The 26,167-nt window shown below is 46.8% G+C and overlaps 1 protein-coding gene across 1 annotated transcript in view; it reads right to left on the bottom strand.

The window, feature by feature from the left end:
- Positions 1-26,167, bottom strand: part of LOC137345670 (class I histocompatibility antigen, F10 alpha chain-like) — a 220,060-nt gene that overhangs the window by 193,116 nt on the left and 777 nt on the right. The gene's annotated exons all lie outside the window — the stretch shown is intronic.

Below are 26,167 nucleotides of genomic sequence, written 5' to 3'. Positions count from 1 at the left end.
CAACACAGAGCCCCTGTAAATAAACCCCAACACAACAGAGACCCTGTAAATAAACCCCAACGCAACACAGAGCCCCTGGAAATAAACCCCAAAACAACACAACACAGAGCCCCTGTAAATAAACCCCAACACAACACAACACAGAGTCCCTGTAAAAAAAACCCCAACACAACTCTGAGCCCCTGTAAATAAACCCCAAAACAACACAACACAGAGCCCCTGTAAATAAACCCCAACACAACACAGAGTCTCTGTGAATAAACCACAACACAACACAGAGCCCCTGTAAATAAACCCCAACACAACAGAGAGCCCCTGTAAATAAACCCCAACACAACAGAGTCCCTGTAAATAAACTCCAACACAACACAACACAGAGCCCCTGTAAATAAACCCCAACACAACACAGAACCCCTGATAATTAACCACAACACAACACAGAGCCCCTGTAAATAAACCCCAACACAACAGAGTCCCTGTAAATAAACCCCAACACATCACAGAGCCCCTGTAAATAAACCCCAAAACAACACAACACAGATCAGCAGTAAATAAACCCCAACACAACACAGGTCCCCTGTAAATAAACCCCAACACAATACAGAGTCCCTGTAAATAGACCCCAAAACAGCAGAGTCCCTGTAAATAAACCCCAACACAACACAGAGTCCCTGGAAATAAACCCCAAAACAACACAACACAGAGTCCCTGTAAATAAACCCCAACACAACACAGAGCCCCTGTAAATAAACCACAACACAACACAGAGCCCCTGTAAATAAACCCCAACACAACAGAGTCCCTGTAAATAAACCCCAACACAACACAGAGCCCCTGTAAATAAACCCCAAAACAACACAACACAGAGCCCATGTAAATAAACCCCAACACAACAGAGTCCCTGTAAATAAACCCCAACACAACACAGAGCCCCTGTAAATAAACCACAACACAACACAGAGCCCCTGTAAATAAACCCCAAAACAACACAACACAGAGCCCCTGTAAATAAACCCCAACACAACACAGAGCCCCTGTAAATAATGACCAACACAACACAAAACAGAGCCCCTGTAAATAAACCCCATAACAACACAACACAGAGCCCCTGTAAATAAACCCCAACACAACACAGAGCCCCTGTAAATAAACCCCAACACAACACAACACAGAGCCCCTGTAAATAAACCCCAACACAACAGAGACCCTGTAAATAAACCCCAACGCAACACAGAGCCCCTGGAAATAAACCCCAAAACAACACAACACAGAGCCCCTGTAAATAAACCCCAACACAACACAGAGCCCCTGTAAATAAACCCCAACACAACACAACACAGAGCCCCTGTAAATAAACCCCAACACAACAGAGTCCCTGTAAATAAACCCCAACACAACACAGAGCCCCTGTAAATAAACCACAACACAACACAGAGCCCCTGTAAATAAACCCCAACACAACAGAGTCCCTGTAAATAAACCCCAACACAACAGAGTCCCTGTAAATAAACCCCAACACAACACAGAGCCCCTGTAAATAAACCCCAAAACAACACAACACAGAGCCCATGTAAATAAACCCCAACACAACAGAGTCCCTGTAAATAAACCCCAACACAACACAGAGCCCCTGTAAATAAACCACAACACAACACAGAGCCCCTGTAAATAAACCCCAAAACAACACAACACAGAGCCCCTGTAAATAAACCCCAACACAACACAGAGCCCCTGTAAATAATGACCAACACAACACAAAACAGAGCCCCTGTAAATAAACCCCATAACAACACAACACAGAGCCCCTGTAAATAAACCCCAACACAACACAGAGCCCCTGTAAATAAACCCCAACACAACACAACACAGAGCCCCTGTAAATAAACCCCAACACAACAGAGACCCTGTAAATAAACCCCAACGCAACACAGAGCCCCTGGAAATAAACCCCAAAACAACACAACACAGAGCCCCTGTAAATAAACCCCAACACAACACAACACAGAGTCCCTGTAAAAAAAACCCCAACACAACACTGAGCCCCTGTAAATAAACCCCAAAACAACACAACACAGAGCCCCTGTAAATAAACCCCAACACAACACAGAGTCTCTGTGAATAAACCACAACACAACACAGAGCCCCTGTAAATAAACCCCAACACAACAGAGAGCCCCTGTAAATAAACCCCAACACAACAGAGTCCCTGTAAATAAACTCCAACACAACACAACACAGAGCCCCTGTAAATAAACCCCAACACAACACAGAACCCCTGATAATTAACCACAACACAACACAGAGCCCCTGTAAATAAACCCCAACACAACAGAGTCCCTGTAAATAAACCCCAACACATCACAGAGCCCCTGTAAATAAACCCCAAAACAACACAACACAGATCAGCAGTAAATAAACCCCAACACAACACAGGTCCCCTGTAAATAAACCCCAACACAACACAGAGTCCCTGTAAATAGACCCCAACACAACACAACACAGAGCCCCTGTAAATATACCCCAAAACAACACAACACAGAGCCCCTGTAAATAAACCCCAACACAACACAAAACAGAGCCCCTGTAAATAAACCCCAACACAACAGAGTCCCTGTAAATAAACCCCAACACAACACAGAGCCCCTGTAAATAAACCACAACACAACACAGAGCCCCTGTAAATAAACCCCAACACAACAGAGTCCCTGTAAATAAACCCCAACACAACAGAGTCCCTGTAAATAAACCCCAACACAACACAGAGCCCCTGTAAATAAACCCCAAAACAACACAACACAGAGCCCATGTAAATAAACCCCAACACAACAGAGTCCCTGTAAATAAACCCCAACACAACACAGAGCCCCTGTAAATAAACCACAACACAACACAGAGCCCCTGTAAATAAACCCCAAAACAACACAACACAGAGCCCCTGTAAATAAACCCCAACACAACACAGAGCCCCTGTAAATAATGACCAACACAACACAAAACAGAGCCCCTGTAAATAAACCCCATAACAACACAACACAGAGCCCCTGTAAATAAACCCCAACACAACACAGAGCCCCTGTAAATAAACCCCAACACAACACAACACAGAGCCCCTGTAAATAAACCCCAACACAACAGAGACCCTGTAAATAAACCCCAACGCAACACAGAGCCCCTGGAAATAAACCCCAAAACAACACAACACAGAGCCCCTGTAAATAAACCCCAACACAACACAACACAGAGTCCCTGTAAAAAAAACCCCAACACAACTCTGAGCCCCTGTAAATAAACCCCAAAACAACACAACACAGAGCCCCTGTAAATAAACCCCAACACAACACAGAGTCTCTGTGAATAAACCACAACACAACACAGAGCCCCTGTAAATAAACCCCAACACAACAGAGAGCCCCTGTAAATAAACCCCAACACAACAGAGTCCCTGTAAATAAACTCCAACACAACACAACACAGAGCCCCTGTAAATAAACCCCAACACAACACAGAACCCCTGATAATTAACCACAACACAACACAGAGCCCCTGTAAATAAACCCCAACACAACAGAGTCCCTGTAAATAAACCCCAACACAACACAGAGCCCCTGTAAATAAACCACAACACAACACAGAGCCCCTGTAAATAAACCCCAAAACAACACAACACAGAGCCCCTGTAAATAAACCCCAACACAACACAGAGCCCCTGTAAATAATGACCAACACAACACAAAACAGAGCCCCTGTAAATAAACCCCATAACAACACAACACAGAGCCCCTGTAAATAAACCCCAACACAACACAGAGCCCCTGTAAATAAACCCCAACACAACACAACACAGAGCCCCTGTAAATAAACCCCAACACAACAGAGACCCTGTAAATAAACCCCAACGCAACACAGAGCCCCTGGAAATAAACCCCAAAACAACACAACACAGAGCCCCTGTAAATAAACCCCAACACAACACAACACAGAGTCCCTGTAAAAAAAACCCCAACACAACACTGAGCCCCTGTAAATAAACCCCAAAACAACACAACACAGAGCCCCTGTAAATAAACCCCAACACAACACAGAGTCTCTGTGAATAAACCACAACACAACACAGAGCCCCTGTAAATAAACCCCAACACAACAGAGAGCCCCTGTAAATAAACCCCAACACAACAGAGTCCCTGTAAATAAACTCCAACACAACACAACACAGAGCCCCTGTAAATAAACCCCAACACAACACAGAACCCCTGATAATTAACCACAACACAACACAGAGCCCCTGTAAATAAACCCCAACACAACAGAGTCCCTGTAAATAAACCCCAACACATCACAGAGCCCCTGTAAATAAACCCCAAAACAACACAACACAGATCAGCAGTAAATAAACCCCAACACAACACAGGTCCCCTGTAAATAAACCCCAACACAACACAGAGTCCCTGTAAATAGACCCCAACACAACACAACACAGAGCCCCTGTAAATATACCCCAAAACAACACAACACAGAGCCCCTGTAAATAAACCCCAACACAACACAAAACAGAGCCCCTGTAAATAAACCCCAACACAACAGAGTCCCTGTAAATAAACCCCAACACAACACAGAGCCCCTGTAAATAAACCACAACACAACACAGAGCCCCTGTAAATAAACCCCAACACAACAGAGTCCCTGTAAATAAACCCCAACACAACAGAGTCCCTGTAAATAAACCCCAACACAACACAGAGCCCCTGTAAATAAACCCCAAAACAACACAACACAGAGCCCATGTAAATAAACCCCAACACAACAGAGTCCCTGTAAATAAACCCCAACACAACACAGAGCCCCTGTAAATAAACCACAACACAACACAGAGCCCCTGTAAATAAACCCCAAAACAACACAACACAGAGCCCCTGTAAATAAACCCCAACACAACACAGAGCCCCTGTAAATAATGACCAACACAACACAAAACAGAGCCCCTGTAAATAAACCCCATAACAACACAACACAGAGCCCCTGTAAATAAACCCCAACACAACACAGAGCCCCTGTAAATAAACCCCAACACAACACAACACAGAGCCCCTGTAAATAAACCCCAACACAACAGAGACCCTGTAAATAAACCCCAACGCAACACAGAGCCCCTGGAAATAAACCCCAAAACAACACAACACAGAGCCCCTGTAAATAAACCCCAACACAACACAACACAGAGTCCCTGTAAAAAAAACCCCAACACAACTCTGAGCCCCTGTAAATAAACCCCAAAACAACACAACACAGAGCCCCTGTAAATAAACCCCAACACAACACAGAGTCTCTGTGAATAAACCACAACACAACACAGAGCCCCTGTAAATAAACCCCAACACAACAGAGAGCCCCTGTAAATAAACCCCAACACAACAGAGTCCCTGTAAATAAACTCCAACACAACACAACACAGAGCCCCTGTAAATAAACCCCAACACAACACAGAACCCCTGATAATTAACCACAACACAACACAGAGCCCCTGTAAATAAACCCCAACACAACAGAGTCCCTGTAAATAAACCCCAACACATCACAGAGCCCCTGTAAATAAACCCCAAAACAACACAACACAGATCAGCAGTAAATAAACCCCAACACAACACAGGTCCCCTGTAAATAAACCCCAACACAATACAGAGTCCCTGTAAATAGACCCCAAAACAGCAGAGTCCCTGTAAATAAACCCCAACACAACACAGAGTCCCTGGAAATAAACCCCAAAACAACACAACACAGAGTCCCTGTAAATAAACCCCAACACAACACAGAGCCCCTGTAAATAAACCACAACACAACACAGAGCCCCTGTAAATAAACCCCAACACAACAGAGTCCCTGTAAATAAACTCTAACACATCACAGAGCCCCTGTAAATAAACCCCAAAACAACACAACACAGATCAGCAGTAAATAAACCCCAACACAACACAGGTCCCCTGTAAATAAACCCCAACACAACACAGAGTCCCTGTAAATAAACTCCAACACAACACAGAGCCCCTGTAAATAGACCCCAAAACAGCAGAGTCCCTGTAAATAAACCCCAACACAACACAGAGTCCCTGGAAATAAACCCCAAAACAACACAACACAGAGCCCCTGTAAATAAACCCCAACACAACACAGAGGCCCTGTAAATAAACCCCAACACAACACAACAAAGAGCCCCTGTAAATAAACCCCAACACAACAGAGCCCCTGTAAATAAACCCCAACACAACACAGAACCCCTGTAAATTTACCCCAAAACAACACAGAGCCCCTGTAAATAAACCCCAACACAACAGATTCCCTGTAAATAAACCCCAACACAACAAAGAGCCCCTGTAAATTTACCCCAACACAACACAGAGCCCCTGTAAATAAACCCCAACACAACAGAGTCCCTGTAAATAAACCCCAACACAACACACAGTCCCTGTAAATATACTCCAACACAACACAACTCAGAGCCCCTGTAAATAAACCCCAACACAACACAACAGAGTCCCTGTAAATAAACTCCAACACAACACAGAGCCCCTGTAAATAAACCCCAAACCAACACAGATCCCTGGAAATAACCCCAACACAACACACAGCCCATGGAAATAAACCCAACACAACACAGTGCCTTTGTAAATAAACCCCAAAACAACACAGAGCCCCTGTAAATAAACCCCAACACAACACAACAAAGAGCCCCTGTAAATATACCCCAAAACAACACAACACAGAGCCCCTGTAAATAAACCCCAACACAACACAAAACAGAGCCCCTGTAAATAAACCCCAACACAACAGAGTCCCTGTAAATAAACCCCAACACAACACAGAGCCCCTGTAAATAAACCACAACACAACACAGAGCCCCTGTAAATAAACCCCAACACAACAGAGTCCCTGTAAATAAACCCCAACACAACAGAGTCCATGTAAATAAACCCCAACACAACACAGAGCCCCTGTAAATAAACCCCAAAACAACACAACACAGAGCCCATGTAAATAAACCCCAACACAACAGAGTCCCTGTAAATAAACCCCAACACAACACAGAGCCCCTGTAAATAAACCACAACACAACACAGAGCCCCTGTAAATAAACCCCAAAACAACACAACACAGAGCCCCTGTAAATAAACCCCAACACAACACAGAGCCCCTGTAAATAATGACCAACACAACACAAAACAGAGCCCCTGTAAATAAACCCCATAACAACACAACACAGAGCCCCTGTAAATAAACCCCAACACAACACAGAGCCCCTGTAAATAAACCCCAACACAACACAACACAGAGCCCCTGTAAATAAACCCCAACACAACAGAGTCCCTGTAAATAAACCCCAACACAACACAGAGCCCCTGTAAATAAACCACAACACAACACAGAGCCCCTGTAAATAAACCCCAACACAACAGAGTCCCTGTAAATAAACCCCAACACAACAGAGTCCCTGTAAATAAACCCCAACACAACACAGAGCCCCTGTAAATAAACCCCAAAACAACACAACACAGAGCCCATGTAAATAAACCCCAACACAACAGAGTCCCTGTAAATAAACCCCAACACAACACAGAGCCCCTGTAAATAAACCACAACACAACACAGAGCCCCTGTAAATAAACCCCAAAACAACACAACACAGAGCCCCTGTAAATAAACCCCAACACAACACAGAGCCCCTGTAAATAATGACCAACACAACACAAAACAGAGCCCCTGTAAATAAACCCCATAACAACACAACACAGAGCCCCTGTAAATAAACCCCAACACAACACAGAGCCCCTGTAAATAAACCCCAACACAACACAACACAGAGCCCCTGTAAATAAACCCCAACACAACAGAGACCCTGTAAATAAACCCCAACGCAACACAGAGCCCCTGGAAATAAACCCCAAAACAACACAACACAGAGCCCCTGTAAATAAACCCCAACACAACACAACACAGAGTCCCTGTAAAAAAAACCCCAACACAACACTGAGCCCCTGTAAATAAACCCCAAAACAACACAACACAGAGCCCCTGTAAATAAACCCCAACACAACACAGAGTCTCTGTGAATAAACCACAACACAACACAGAGCCCCTGTAAATAAGCCCCAACACAACAGAGAGCCCCTGTAAATAAACCCCAACACAACAGAGTCCCTGTAAATAAACTCCAACACAACACAACACAGAGCCCCTGTAAATAAACCCCAACACAACACAGAACCCCTGATAATTAACCACAACACAACACAGAGCCCCTGTAAATAAACCCCAACACAACAGAGTCCCTGTAAATAAACCCCAACACATCACAGAGCCCCTGTAAATAAACCCCAAAACAACACAACACAGATCAGCAGTAAATAAACCCCAACACAACACAGGTCCCCTGTAAATAAACCCCAACACAACACAGAGTCCCTGTAAATAGACCCCAACACAACACAACACAGAGCCCCTGTAAATATACCCCAAAACAACACAACACAGAGCCCCTGTAAATAAACCCCAACACAACACAAAACAGAGCCCCTGTAAATAAACCCCAACACAACAGAGTCCCTGTAAATAAACCCCAACACAACACAGAGCCCCTGTAAATAAACCGCAACACAACACAGAGCCCCTGTAAATAAACCCCAACACAACAGAGTCCCTGTAAATAAACCCCAACACAACAGAGTCCCTGTAAATAAACCCCAACACAACACAGAGCCCCTGTAAATAAACCCCAAAACAACACAACACAGAGCCCATGTAAATAAACCCCAACACAACAGAGTCCCTGTAAATAAACCCCAACACAACACAGAGCCCCTGTAAATAAACCACAACACAACACAGAGCCCCTGTAAATAAACCCCAAAACAACACAACACAGAGCCCCTGTAAATAAACCCCAACACAACACAGAGCCCCTGTAAATAATGACCAACACAACACAAAACAGAGCCCCTGTAAATAAACCCCATAACAACACAACACAGAGCCCCTGTAAATAAACCCCAACACAACACAGAGCCCCTGTAAATAAACCCCAACACAACACAACACAGAGCCCCTGTAAATAAACCCCAACACAACAGAGACCCTGTAAATAAACCCCAACGCAACACAGAGCCCCTGGAAATAAACCCCAAAACAACACAACACAGAGCCCCTGTAAATAAACCCCAACACAACACAACACAGAGTCCCTGTAAAAAAAACCCCAACACAACTCTGAGCCCCTGTAAATAAACCCCAAAACAACACAACACAGAGCCCCTGTAAATAAACCCCAACACAACACAGAGTCTCTGTGAATAAACCACAACACAACACAGAGCCCCTGTAAATAAACCCCAACACAACAGAGAGCCCCTGTAAATAAACCCCAACACAACAGAGTCCCTGTAAATAAACTCCAACACAACACAACACAGAGCCCCTGTAAATAAACCCCAACACAACACAGAACCCCTGATAATTAACCACAACACAACACAGAGCCCCTGTAAATAAACCCCAACACAACAGAGTCCCTGTAAATAAACCCCAACACATCACAGAGCCCCTGTAAATAAACCCCAAAACAACACAACACAGATCAGCAGTAAATAAACCCCAACACAACACAGGTCCCCTGTAAATAAACCCCAACACAATACAGAGTCCCTGTAAATAGACCCCAAAACAGCAGAGTCCCTGTAAATAAACCCCAACACAACACAGAGTCCCTGGAAATAAACCCCAAAACAACACAACACAGAGTCCCTGTAAATAAACCCCAACACAACACAGAGCCCCTGTAAATAAACCGCAACACAACACAGAGCCCCTGTAAATAAACCCCAACACAACACAAAACAGAGCTCCTGTAAATAAACCCCAAAACAACACAACACAGAGCCCCTGTAAATAAACCCCAACACAACACAAAACAGAGCCCCTGTAAATAAAACCCATAACAGCACAACACAGAGCCCCTGTAAAGAAACCCCAACACAACACAGAGCCCCTGTAAATAAACCCCAACACAACACAACACAGAGCCCCTGTAAATAAACCCCAACACAACAGAGTCCCTGTAAATAAACCCCAACGCAACACAGAGCCCCTGTAAATAAACCCCAAAACAACACAACACAGAGCCCCTGTAAATAAACCCCAACACAACACAACACAGAGTCCCTGTAAAAAAAAACCCAACACAACACTGAGCCCCTGTAAATAAACCCCAAAACAACACAACACAGAGCCCCTGTAAATAAACACCAACACAACACAGAGTCTCTGTGAATAAACCACAACACAACACAGAGCCCCTGTAAATAAACCCCAACACAACAGAGAGCCCCTGTAAATAAACCCCAACACAACAGAGTCCCTGTAAATAAACTCCAACACAACACAACACAGAGCCCCTGTAAATAAACCCCAACACAACACAGAACCCCTGATAATAAACCACAACACAACACAGAGCCCCTGTAAATAAACCCCAACACAACAGAGTCCCTGTAAATAAACTCTAACACATCACAGAGCCCCTGTAAATAAACCCCAAAACAACACAACACAGATCAGCAGTAAATAAACCCCAACACAACACAGGTCCCCTGTAAATAAACCCCAACACAACACAGAGGCCCTGTAAATAATCTCCAACACAACACAGAGCCCCTGTAAATAGACCCCAAAACAGCAGAGTCCCTGTAAATAAACCCCAACACAACACAGAGTCCCTGGAAATAAACCCCAAAACAACACAACACAGAGCCCCTGTAAATAAACCCCAACACAACACAGAGGCCCTGTAAATAAACCCCAACACAACACAACAAAGAGCCGCTGTAAATAAACCCCAACACAACAGAGCCCCTGTAAATAAACCCCAACACAACACAGAACCCCTGTAAATTTACCCCAAAACAACACAGAGCCCCTGTAAATAAACCCCAACACAACAGATTCCCTGTAAATAAACCCCAACACAACAAAGAGCCCCTGTAAATTTACCCCAACACAACACAGAGCCCCTGTAAATAAACCCCAACACAACAGAGTCCCTGTAAATAAACCCCAACACAACACACAGTCCCTGTAAATATACTCCAACACAACACAACTCAGAGCCCCTGTAAATAAACCCCAACACAACACAACAGAGTCCCTGTAAATAAACTCCAACACAACACAGAGCCCCTGTAAATAAACCCCAAACCAACACAGATCCCTGGAAATAACCCCAACACAACACACAGCCCATGGAAATAAACCCAACACAACACAGTGCCTTTGTAAATAAACCCCAAAACAACACAGAGCCCCTGTAAATAAACCCCAACACAACACAACACAGAGCCCCTGTAAATATACCCCAAAACAACACAACACAGAGCCCCTGTAAATAAACCCCAACACAACACAAAACAGAGCCCCTGTAAATAAACCCCAACACAACAGAGTCCCTGTAAATAAACCCCAACACAACACAGAGCCCCTGTAAATAAACCACAACACAACACAGAGCCCCTGTAAATAAACCCCAACACAACAGAGTCCCTGTAAATAAACCCCAACACAACAGAGTCCCTGTAAATAAACCCCAACACAACACAGAGCCCCTGTAAATAAACCCCAAAACAACACAACACAGAGTCCCTGTAAATAAACCCCAACACAACACAGAGCCCCTGTAAATAAACCACAACACAACACAGAGCCCCTGTAAATAAACCCCAAAACAACACAACACAGAGCCCCTGTAAATAAACCCCAACACAACACAGAGCCCCTGTAAATAATGACCAACACAACACAAAACAGAGCCCCTGTAAATAAACCCCATAACAACACAACACAGAGCCCCTGTAAATAAACCCCAACACAACACAGAGCCCCTGTAAATAAACCCCAACACAACACAACACAGAGCCCCTGTAAATAAACCCCAACACAACAGAGACCCTGTAAATAAACCCCAACGCAACACAGAGCCCCTGGAAATAAACCCCAAAACAACACAACACAGAGCCCCTGTAAATAAACCCCAACACAACACAACACAGAGTCCCTGTAAAAAAAACCCCAACACAACACTGAGCCCCTGTAAATAAACCCCAAAACAACACAACACAGAGCCCCTGTAAATAAACCCCAACACAACACAGAGTCTCTGTGAATAAACCACAACACAACACAGAGCCCCTGTAAATAAACCCCAACACAACAGAGAGCCCCTGTAAATAAACCCCAACACAACAGAGTCCCTGTAAATAAACTCCAACACAACACAACACAGAGCCCCTGTAAATAAACCCCAACACAACACAGAACCCCTGATAATTAACCACAACACAACACAGAGCCCCTGTAAATAAACCCCAACACAACAGAGTCCCTGTAAATAAACCCCAACACATCACAGAGCCCCTGTAAATAAACCCCAAAACAACACAACACAGATCAGCAGTAAATAAACCCCAACACAACACAGGTCCCCTGTAAATAAACCCCAACACAACACACAGTCCCTGTAAATAGACCCCAAAACAGCAGAGTCCCTGTAAATAAACCCCAACACAACACAGAGTCCCTGGAAATAAACCCCAAAACAACACAACACAGAGCCCCTGTAAATAAACCCCAACACAACACAGAGTCCCTGGAAATAAACCCCAATACAACACAACACAGAGCCCCTGTAAATAAACCCCAACACAACACAGAGCCCCTGTAAATAAACCCCAACACAACACAACAAAGAGACCCTGTAAATAAACCCCAACACAACAGAGCCCCTGTAAATAAACCCCAACACAACACAGAACCCCTGTAAATTTACCCCAAAACAACACAGAGCCCCTGTAAATAAACCCCAACACAACAGATTCCCTGTAAATAAACCCCAACACAATACAGAGCCCCTGTAAATTTACCCCAACACAAAACAGAGTCCCTGTAAATATACCCCAAAACAACACAACACAGAGCCCCTGTAAATAAACCCCAGCACAACAGAATCCCTGTGAATAAACCCCAACACAACACAGAGCCCCTGTAAATAAACCCCAAAACAACACAGAGCCCCTGTAAATAATGACCAACACAACACAAAACAGAGCCGCTCTAAATAAACCCCAAAACAACACAACACAGAGCCCCTGTAAATAAACCCCAACACAACACAGAGCCCCTGTAAATAAACCCCAAAACAACACAACACAGATCAGCAGTAAATAAACCCCAACACAACACAGGTCCCCTGTAAATAAACCCCAACACAACACAGAGTCCCTGTAAATAAACTCCAACACAACACAGAGCCCCTGTAAATAGACCCCAAAACAGCAGAGTCCCTGTAAATAAACCCCAACACAACACAGAGTCCCTGGAAATAAACCCCAAAACAACACAACACAGAGCCCCTGTAAATAAACCCCAACACAACTCAGAGGCCCTGTAAATAAACCCCAACACAACACAACAAAGAGCCCCTGTAAATAAACCCCAACACAACAGAGCCCCTGTAAATAAACCCCAACACAACACAGAACCCCTGTAAATTTACCCCAAAACAACACAGAGCCCCTGTAAATAAACCCCAACACAACAGATTCCCTGTAAATAAACCCCAACACAACAAAGAGCCCCTGTAAATTTACCCCAACACAACACAGAGCCCCTGTAAATAAACCCCAACACAACAGAGTCCCTGTAAATAAACCCCAACACAACACACAGTCCCTGTAAATATACTCCAACACAACACAACTCAGAGCCCCTGTAAATAAACCCCAACACAACACAACAGAGTCCCTGTAAATAAACTCCAACACAACACAGAGCCCCTGTAAATAAACCCCAAACCAACACAGATCCCTGGAAATAACCCCAACACAACACACAGCCCATGGAAATAAACCCAACACAACACAGTGCCTTTGTAAATAAACCCCAAAACAACACAGAGCCCCTGTAAATAAACCCCAACACAACACAACACAGAGCCCCTGTAAATATACCCCAAAACAACACAACACAGAGCCCCTGTAAATAAACCCCAACACAACACAAAACAGAGCCCCTGTAAATAAACCCCAACACAACAGAGTCCCTGTAAATAAACCCCAACACAACACAGAGCCCCTGTAAATAAACCACAACACAACACAGAGCCCCTGTAAATAAACCCCAACACAACAGAGTCCCTGTAAATAAACCCCAACACAACACAGAGCCCCTGTAAATAAACCCCAAAACAACACAACACAGAGCCCATGTAAATAAACCCCAACACAACAGAGTCCCTGTAAATAAACCCCAACACAACACAGAGCCCCTGTAAATAAACCACAACACAACACAGAGCCCCTGTAAATAAACCCCAAAACAACACAACACAGAGCCCCTGTAAATAAACCCCAACACAACACAGAGCCCCTGTAAATAATGACCAACACAACACAAAACAGAGCCCCTGTAAATAAACCCCATAACAACACAACACAGAGACCCTGTAAATAAACCCCAACGCAACACAGAGCCCCTGGAAATAAACCCCAAAACAACACAACACAGAGCCCCTGTAAATAAACCCCAACACAACACAACACAGAGTCCCTGTAAAAAAAACCCCAACACAACACTGAGCCCCTGTAAATAAACCCCAAAACAACACAACACAGAGCCCCTGTAAATAAACCCCAACACAACACAGAGTCTCTGTGAATAAACCACAACACAACACAGAGCCCCTGTAAATAAACCCCAACACAACAGAGAGCCCCTGTAAATAAACCCCAACACAACAGAGTCCCTGTAAATAAACTCCAACACAACACAACACAGAGCCCCTGTAAATAAACCCCAACACAACACAGAACCCCTGATAAGTAACCACAACACAACACAGAGCCCCTGTAAATAAACCCCAACACAACAGAGTCCCTGTAAATAAACCCCAACACATCACAGAGCCCCTGTAAATAAACCCCAAAACAACACAACACAGATCAGCAGTAAATAAACCCCAACACAACACAGGTCCCCTGTAAATAAACCCCAACACAACACAGAGTCCCTGTAAATAGACCCCAAAACAGCAGAGTCCCTGTAAATAAACCCCAACACAACACAGAGTCCCTGGAAATAAACCCCAAAACAACACAACACAGAGCCCCTGTAAATAAGCCCCAACACAACACAGAGTCCCTGTAAATAAACCCCAAAACAACACAACACAGAGCCCCTGTAAATAAACCCCAACACAACACAGAGCCCCTGTAAATAAACCCCAACACAACACAACAAAGAGACCCTGTAAATAAACCCCAACACAACAGAGCCCCTGTAAATAAACCCCAACACAACACAGAACCCCTGTAAATTTACCCCAAAACAACACAGAGCCCCTGTAAATAAACCCCAACACAACAGATTCCCTGTAAATAAACCCCAACACAATACAGAGCCCCTGTAAATTTACCCCAACACAACACAGAGTCCCTGTAAATATACCCCAAAACAACACAACACAGAGCCCCTGTAAATAAACCCCAGCACAACAGAATCCCTGTGAATAAACCCCAACACAACATAGAGCCCCTGTAAATAAACCCCAAAACAACACAGAGCCCCTGTAAATAATGACCAACACAACACAAAACAGAGCCGCTCTAAATAAACCCCAAAACAACACAACACAGAGCCCCTGTAAATAAACCCCAACACAACACAGAGTCCCTGTTAATAAACCCCAACGCAACACAGAGCCCCTGTAAATAAACCCCAAAACAACACAACACAGAGCCCCTGTAAATAAACCCCACCACAACACAACACAGAGCCCCTGTAAATATACCCCAAAACAACACAACACAGAGCCCCTGTAAATAAACCCCAACACAACACAAAACAGAGCCCCTGTAAATAAACCCCAAAACAACACAACACAGAGCCCCTGTAAATAAACCCCAACACAACAGAGTCCCTGTAAATAAACCCCAACACAACACAGAGCCCCTGTAAATAAACCCCAAAACAACACAACACAGAGCCCATGTAAATAAACCCCAACACAACAGAGTCCCTGTAAATAAACCCCAACACAACACAGAGCCCCTGTAAATAAACCGCAACACAACACAGAGCCCCTGTAAATAAACCCCAACACAACACAAAACAGAGCCCCTGTAAATAAACCCCATAACAACACAACACAGAGCCCCTGTAAATAAACCCCAACACAACACAGAGCCCCTGTAAATAAACCCCAACACAACACAACACAGAGCCCCTGTAAATAAACCCCAACACAACAGAGACCCTGTAAATAAACCCCAACGCAACACAGAGCCCCTGGAAATAAACCCCAAAACAACACAACACAGAGCCCCTGTAAATAAACCCCAACACAACACAACACAGAGTCCCTGTAAAAAAAACCCCAACACAACACTGAGCCCCTGTAAATAAACCCCAAAACAACACAACACAGAGCCCCTGTAAATAAACCCCAACACAACACAGAGTCTCTGTGAATAAACCACAACACAACACAGAGCCCCTGTAAATAAACCCCAACACAACAGAGAGCCCCTGTAAATAAACCCCAACACAACAGAGTCCCTGTAAATAAACTCCAACACAACACAACACAGAGCCCCTGTAAATAAACCCCAACACAACACAGAACCCCTGATAATTAACCACAACACAACACAGAGCCCCTGTAAATAAACCCCAACACAACAGAGTCCCTGTAAATAAACCCCAACACATCACAGAGCCCCTGTAAATAAACCCCAAAACAACACAACACAGATCAGCAGTAAATAAACCCCAACACAACACAGGTCCCCTGTAAATAAACCCCAACACAACACAGAGTCCCTGTAAATAAACTCCAACACAACACAGAGTCCCTGGAAATAGACCCCAAAACAGCAGAGTCCTTGCAAATAAACCCCAACACAACACAGAGTCCCTGGAAATAAACCCCAAAACAACACAACACAGATCAGCAGTAAATAAACCCCAACACAACACAGGTCCCCTGTAAATAAACCCCAACACAACACAGAGTCCCTGTAAATAAACTCCAACACAACACAGAGTCCCTGGAAATAGACCCCAAAACAGCAGAGTCCTTGCAAATAAACCCCAACACATCACAGAGCCCCTGTAAATAAACCCCAAAACAACACAACACAGATCAGCAGTAAATAAACCCCAACACAACACAGGTCCCCTGTAAATAAACCCCAACACAACACAGAGTCCCTGTAAATAAACCCCAACACAACACAGAGTCCCTGGAAATAAACCCCAAAACAACACAACACAGAGCCCCTGTAAATAAACCCCAACACAACACAGAGTCCCATGGAAATAAACCCCAAAACAACACAACACAGAGCCCCTGTAAGTAAACCCCAACACAACACAGAGCCCCTGTAAATAAACCCCAACACAACACAACAAAGAGACCCTGTAAATAAACCCCAACGCAACAGAGCCCCTGTAAATAAACCCCAACACAACACAGAACCCCTGTAAATTTACCCCAAAACAACACAGAGTCCCTGTAAATAAACTCCAACACAACAGAGTCCCTGTAAATAAACCCCAACACAACTCAGAGCCCCTGTAAATAAACCTCAAAACAATACAACACAGTGCCCCTGTAAATAAACCCCAACGCAACAGAGTCCCTGTAAATAAACCCCAACACAACTCAGAGCCCCTGTAAATAAACCCCAACACAACACAACAGAGTCCCTGTAAATAAACTCCAACACAACACAGAGCCCCTGTAAATAAACCCCAAACCAACACAGAGCCCCTGTAAATAACCCCAACACAACACACAGCCCATGGAAATAAACCCAACACAACACAGAGCCTTTGTAAATAAACCCCAAAACAACACAGAGCCCCTGTAAATAAACCCCAACACAACACAGAGCCCCTGTACATAAACCCCAACACAACACAGAGCCCCTGTAAATAAACACCGACACAACACAGAGCCCCTGTAAATAAACCCAAATCAACACAGAGCCTTTGTAAATAAACCCCAAAACAACACAGAGCCCCTGTAAATAACCCCAACACAACACACAGCCCCTGTAAATAAACCCAACACAACACAGAGCCTTTGTAAATAAACCCCAACACAACACAGAGCCCCTGTAAATAAACCCCAACACAACACAGAACCCCTGTAAATTTACCCCAACACAACACAGAGCCCCTGTAAATAAACCCCAATACAACAGAGTCCCTGTAAATAAACTCCAACACAACACAGAGCCCCTGTAAATTTACCCCAACACAACACAGAGCCCCTGTAAATAAACCCCAACACAACAGAGTCCCTGTAAATAAACCCCAACACAACTCAGAGCCCCTGTAAATAAACCCCAACACAACACAACACAGAGTCCCTGTAAATAAACTCCAACACAACACAGAGCCCCTGTAAATAAACCCCAAGACAACACAACACAGAGTCCCTGTAAATAAACTCCAACACAACACAGAGCCCCTGTAAATAAACCCCAAGACAACACAACACAGAGCCGCTGTAAATAAACTCCAAAACAACACAGAGCCCCTGTAAATAAACCCCAAGACAACACAACACAGAGTCCCTGTAAATAAACTCCAACACAACACAGAGCCCCTGTAAATAAACCCCAAGACAACACAACACAGAGCCGCTGTAAATAAACTCCAAAACAACACAGAGCCCCTGTAAATAACCCCAACACAACACTCAGCCCCTGTAAATAAACCCAACACAACACAGAGCCTTTGTAAATAAACCCCAAAACAACACAGAGTCCCTGTAGATAACCCCCAACACAGAGTCCCTGTAAATAAACACAACACAACACAGAGTCCCTGTCGATAATGCCTCACTCGCTCCCTCTCGGGCAGACACCGCATGCACGCCCTCACTGGTGGACACCGCCCAACTCTGGTCACCTTGGAGCTAGTGCCCTCTCCTCCACCATCCAGTCTGTCCCTGACTCTGGTCACATTGGCAGTGCCCTCTCCTCCACCATACAGTACACCCTTGTCTGGTCACCTTGGCAGTGCCCTCTCCTCCACCATCCAGTCTGTGCCTGACTCTGGTCACCTTGGCAGTGCCCTCTCCTCCATCATCCAGTCTGTCCCTGACTCTGGTCACCTTGGCAGTGCCCTCTCCTCCACCATCCAGTACACCCCTGACTCTGGTCACCTTGGCAGTGCCCTCTCCTCCACAATCCAGTACACCCCTGACTCTGGTCACCTTGGCAGTGCCCTCTCCTCCACCTTCCAGTACACCCCTGACTCTGGTCGCCTTGGCAGTGCCCTCTCCTCCACCATCCAGTACACCCCTGACTCTGGTCACCTTGGCAGTGCCCTCTCCTCCACCATCCAGTACACACTTGACTCTGGTCACCTTGGCAGTGCCCTCTCCTCCACCTTCCAGTACACCCCTGACTCTGGTCACCTTGGCAGTGCCCTCTCCTCCACCATCCAGTACACCCCTGACTCTGGTCGCCTTGGCAGTGCCCTCTCCTCCACCATCCAGTCAATCCTTGACTCTGGTCACCTTGGCAGTGCCCTCTCCTCCACCTTCCAGTACACCCCTGACTCTGGTCACCTTGCCAGCCTGTGCCCTCTCCCTCCCAGCCACATGAACCTGGACTGATGGAGGTGCAGATTCCTGAGCAGCAGTTCCTGGAGTAGATCCATCATTCCTGATGGGAGACTGCTCCGGCTGGAGGTGTCCATGTTCCAGATCCTGATCTGTTCCTGGTAAAAGACAGGCAGCTCCTGCACTTCCCACAGGAAGACCCCCAGGTTTTCAAACAGGAGCTCTGGACGAAAAATGTTGCAATTGCACACCATCTGGGAGGAGGCTCGACGTACAGGTATCTCTGCAGGGTCTGAAGGAGGAGGCCCGATGTACAGGTATCTCTACAGGGTCTGAAGGAGGAGACTCGACGTACAGGTATCTCTACAGGGTCTGAAGGAGGAGACTCGACGTACAGGTATCTCTACAGGGCCTGAAGGAGGAGGCTCGATGTACAGGTATCTCTGCAGGGTCTGAAGGAGGAGACTCGACGTACAGGTATCTCTACAGGGTCTGAAGGAGGAGACTCGACGTACAGGTATCTCTGCAGGGTCTGAAGGAGGAGACTCGACGTACAGGTATCTCTGCAGGGTCTGAAGGAGGAGACTCGACGTACAGGTATCTCTGCAGGGTCTGAAGGAGGAGGCTCGACGTACAGGTATCTCTGCAGGGTCTGAAGGAGGAGGCTCGACGTACAGGTATCTCTACAGGGCCTGAAGGAGGAGGCTCGATGTACAGGTATCTCTGCAGGGTCTGAAGGAGGAGACTCGACGTACAGGTATCTCTACAGGGCCTGAAGGAGGAGGCTCGATGTACAGGTATCTCTGCAGGGTCTGAAGGAGGAGACTCGACGTACAGGTATCTCTACAGGGTCTGAAGGAGGAGACTCGACGTACAGGTATCTCTGCAGGGTCTGAAGGACGAGGCTCGACGTAGAGGTATCTCTGCAGGGTCTGAAGGAGGAGACTCGACGTACAGGTATCTCTGCAGGGTCTGAAGGAGGAGACTCGACGTACAGGTATCTCTACAGGGTCTGAAGGAGGAGGCCCGACGTACAGATATCTCTGCAGGGTCTGAAGGAGGAGACTCGACGTACAGGTATCTCTACAGGGTCTGAAGGACGAGGCTCGACGTAGAGGTATCTCTGCAGGGTCTGAAGGAGGAGACTCGACGTACAGGTATCTCTGCAGGGTCTGAAGGAGGAGGCTCGATGTCCAGGTATCTCTACAGGGTCTGAAGGACGAGGCTCGACGTACAGGTATCTCTGCAGCGTCTGAAGAAGGAGACTCGACGTACAGGTATCTCTGCAGGGTCTGAAGGAGGAGACTCGACGTACAGGTATCTCTGCAGGGTCTGAAGGAGGAGACTCGACGTACAGGTATCTCTGCAGGGTCTGAAGGACGAGGCTCGACGTACAGGTATCTCTGCAGGGTCTGAAGGAGGAGACTCGACGTACAGGTATCTCTGCAGGGTCTGAAGGAGGAGACTCGACGTACAGGTATCTCTACAGGGTCTGAAGGACGAGGCTCGACGTACAGGTATCTCTGCAGGGTCTGAAGGAGGAGACTCGACGTACAGGTATCTCTGCAGGGTCTGAAGGAGGAGGCCCGATGTACAGGTATCTCTGCAGGGCCTCAAGCAGGAGGCTCAACGTACAGGTATCTCTGCAGGGCCTGAAGGACGAGGCTCGACGTACAGGTATCTCTGCAGCGTCTGAAGAAGGAGGCTCAACGTACAGGTATCTCTGCAGCGTCTGAAGGAGGAGGCTCAACGTACAGGTATCTCTGCAGGGCCTGAAGGACGAGGCTCGACGTACAGGTATCTCTGCAGCGTCTGAAGGAAGAGGTTCAACGTACAGGTATCTCTGCAGGGTCTGAAGGAGGAGGCTCGACGTACAGGTATCTCTGCAGGGTCTGAATGTGGAAAGTCTCTGCCTCACCAGAATTTACAGCAGCACAATTGAATTCTGAAGTAATACCCGTAAACTGAACATAATTAAACCCTCAATTAATCGACAATTAATACCAAGCATTCGATAGTGAGAAACTGCTCCCTCTGGTGCTCGAATCAGGAACAAGAGGCATCATCTTAAAATTCGAGCGAGGCCATTTCGGAGGGAATTCAGGAAACAATATCCCATATAAAGAGCAGTGGATATCGGGAACTCTTCCCCCTCCCCACCCCCCCACCCCCCCTCCCCCCCCCCAAGGCTGTGGATGTGGAGGCTCAACTGAACCTTTCAAAACTGAGAGAGATTTTTACAGAAGCAAAATACTGAGAATGTTGGAAATCTGAAATAAAAATAGAAGATGCTGGAAATACCCAGCAGGTTTAGCAGTATCTGTAGAGAGAGAGAAACAGAGTGAATGTTTCAGTTCAATAACCTTTTATCAGAACGTTGTTTCTCTCTCCATTGTTAGCTTTTTATTTGGAAAGGATGTCACGGGATAGCGAGCAAAGGTACAGATCAGACATGATTTCATTGGCTGGTGGGAGAGACTGGAGGGGCTGAAAAGCCTCCTGTTGTTGTGTTCCTGTCTCCATCCCAGCCTGGCACCAAACCCGCTCAGACCCCAATACCAACTGACCAAGGATTAATACCCCAGTACACAGCCTGGCACCAAAACCCGCTCAGACCCCAATACCAACTGACCAAGGGTTAATACCCCAGTACACAGCCTGGCACCAAACCCGCTCAGACCCCCATACCAACTGACCAAGGGTTAATACCCCAGTACACAGCCTGGCACCAAACCCGCTCAGACCCCAATACCAACTGACCAAGGGTTAATACCCCAGTACACAGCCTGGCGCAAACCCGCTCAGACCCCAATACCAACTGACCAAGGGTTAATACCCCAGTACACAGCCTGGCACCAAACCCGCTCAGACCCTAATACCAACTGACCAAAGGTTAATACCCCAGTACACAGCCTGGCACCAAACCCGCTCAGACCCCAATACCAACTGACCAAAGGTTAATACCCCAGTACACAGCCTGGCACCAAACCCGCTCAGATCCTAATACCAACTGACCAAGGGTTAATATCCCAGTACACAGCCTGGCACCAAACCCGCTCAGACCCCAATACCAACTGACCAAGGGTTAATATCCCAGTACACAGCCTGGCACCAAACCCGCTCAGACCCCAATACCAACTGACCAAGGGTTAATATCCCAGTACACAGCCTGGCACCAAACCCGCTCAGACCCCAATACCAACTGACCAAGGGTTAATACCCCAGTACACAGCCTAGCACCAAAACCGCTCAGACCCCAATACCAACTGACCAAGGGTTAATACCCCAGTACACAGCCTGGCACCAAAACCCGCTCAGACCCCAATACCAACTGACCAAGTGTTAATACCCCAGTACACAGCCTGGCACCAAAACCCGCTCAGACCCTAATACCAACTGACCAAGTGTTAATACCCCAGTACACAGCCTGGCACCAAAACCCGCTCAGACCCCAATACCAACTGACCAAGTGTTAATACCCCAGTACACAGCCTGGCACCAAAACCCGCTCAGACCCTAATGCCAACTGACCAAGTGTTAATACCCCAGTACACAGCCTGGCACCAAAACCCGCTCAGACCCTAATACCAACTGACCAAGGGTTAATACCCCAGTACACAGCCTGGCACCAAAACCGCTCAGACCCCAATACCAACTGACCAAGGGTTAATACCCCAGTACACAGCCTGGCACCAAAACCCACTCAGACCCCAATACCAACTGACCAAGTGTTAATACCCCAGTACACAGCCTGGCACCAAAACCCGCTCAGACCCCAATACCAACTGACCAAGTGTTAATACCCCAGTACACAGCCTGGGACCAAAACCCGCTCAGACCCTAATACCAACTGACCAAGTGTTAATACCCCAGTGCACAGCCTGGCACCAAAACCAGCTCAGACTCCAATACCAACTGACCAAGGGTTAATAACCCAGTACACAGCCTGGCACCAAAACCCGCTCAGACCCCAATCCCAACTGACCAAGTGTTAATACCCCAGTACACAGCCTGGCACCAAAACCCGCTCAGACCCTAATACCAACTGACCAAGGGTTAATACCCCAGTGCACAGCCTGGCACCAAAACCCGCTCAGACTCCAATACCAACTGACCAAGGGTTAATAACCCAGTACACAGCCTGGTACCAAAACCCGCTCAGACCCCAATACCAACTGAGCAAGGGTTAATACCCCAGTACACAGCCTGGCACCAAAACCCGCTCAGACCCCAATACCAACTGACCAAGTGTTAATACCCCAGTGCACAGCCTGGCACCAAAACCCGCTCAGACCCTAATACCAACTGACCAAGGGTTAATACCCCAGTGCACAGCCTAGCACCAAAACCCGCTCAGACTCCAATGCCAACTGACCAAGGGTTAATACCCCAGTACACAGCCTGGCACCAAAACCCGCTCAGACCCCAATACCAACTGACCAAGGGTTAATACCCCAGTACACAGCCTGGCACCAAAATCCGCTCAGACCCCAATACCAACTGACCAAGGGTTAATACCCCAGTACGCAGCCTGGCACCAAAACCGGTCAGACCCCAATACCAACTGATCAAGGGTTAATACCCCAATACACAGCCTGGCACCAAAACCGGTCAGACCCCAATACCAACTGATCAAGGGTTAATACCCCAATACACAGCCTGGCACCGAAACCCGCTCAGACCCCATTACCCACTGACTGAGGGTTAATACCCCAGTACACAGCCTGGCACTGAGACCCTCTCAGTCCCCCATACCAACTGACCAAGGGTTAATACCCCAGTACACAGCCTGGCACCAAACCCGCTCAGACCCCAATACCAACTGACCAAGGGTTAATACCCCAGTACACAGCCTGGCGCAAACCCGCTCAGACCCCAATACCAACTGACCAAGGGTTAATACCCCAGTACACAGCCTGGCACCAAACCCGCTCAGACCCTAATACCAACTGACCAAAGGTTAATACCCCAGTACACAGCCTGGCACCAAACCCGCTCAGACCCCAATACCAACTGACCAAAGGTTAATACCCCAGTACACAGCCTGGCACCAAACCCGCTCAGATCCTAATACCAACTGACCAAGGGTTAATATCCCAGTACACAGCCTGGCACCAAACCCGCTCAGACCCCAATACCAACTGACCAAGTGTTAATATCCCAGTACACAGCCTGGCACCAAACCCGCTCAGACCCCAATACCAACTGACCAAGGGTTAATATCCCAGTACACAGCCTGGCACCAAACCCGCTCAGACCCCAATACCAACTGACCAAGGGTTAATACCCCAGTACACAGCCTAGCACCAAAACCGCTCAGACCCCAATACCAACTGACCAAGGGTTAATACCCCAGTACACAGCCTGGCACCAAAACCCGCTCAGACCCCAATACCAACTGACCAAGTGTTAATACCCCAGTACACAGCCTGGCACCAAAACCCGCTCAGACCCTAATACCAACTGACCAAGTGTTAATACCCCAGTACACAGCCTGGCACCAAAACCCGCTCAGACCCCAATACCAACTGACCAAGTGTTAATACCCCAGTACACAGCCTGGCACCAAAACCCGCTCAGACCCTAATACCAACTGACCAAGTGTTAATACCCCAGTACACAGCCTGGCACCAAAACCCGCTCAGACCCTAATACCAACTGACCAAGGGTTAATACCCCAGTACACAGCCTGGCACCAAAACCGCTCAGACCCCAATACCAACTGACCAAGGGTTAATACCCCAGTACACAGCCTGGCACCAAAACCCGCTCAGACCCCAATACCAACTGACCAAGTGTTAATACCCCAGTACACAGCCTGGCACCAAAACCCGCTCAGACCCCAATACCAACTGACCAAGTGTTAATACCCCAGTACACAGCCTGGGACCAAAACCCGCTCAGACCCTAATACCAACTGACCAAGTGTTAATACCCCAGTGCACAGCCTGGCACCAAAACCAGCTCAGACTCCAATACCAACTGACCAAGGGTTAATAACCCAGTACACAGCCTGGCACCAAAACCCGCTCAGACCCCAATCCCAACTGACCAAGTGTTAATACCCCAGTACACAGCCTGGCACCAAAACCCGCTCAGACCCTAATACCAACTGACCAAGGGTTAATACCCCAGTGCACAGCCTGGCACCAAAACCCGCTCAGACTCCAATACCAACTGACCAAGGGTTAATAACCCAGTACACAGCCTGGTACCAAAACCCGCTCAGACCCCAATACCAACTGAGCAAGGGTTAATACCCCAGTACACAGCCTGGCACCAAAACCCGCTCAGACCCCAATACCAACTGACCAAGTGTTAATACCCCAGTGCACAGCCTGGCACCAAAACCCGCTCAGACCCTAATACCAACTGACCAAGGGTTAATACCCCAGTGCACAGCCTAGCACCAAAACCCGCTCAGACTCCAATGCCAACTGACCAAGGGTTAATACCCCAGTACACAGCCTGGCACCAAAACCCGCTCAGACCCCAATACCA

This window comes from Heterodontus francisci, chromosome 29 (assembly GCF_036365525.1).
Source record: "Heterodontus francisci isolate sHetFra1 chromosome 29, sHetFra1.hap1, whole genome shotgun sequence".
NCBI lineage: Eukaryota > Metazoa > Chordata > Chondrichthyes > Heterodontiformes > Heterodontidae > Heterodontus > Heterodontus francisci.
Note: the sequence above shows the minus strand (reverse complement) of the source record. Positions and strands in the feature narration are given on the sequence as shown.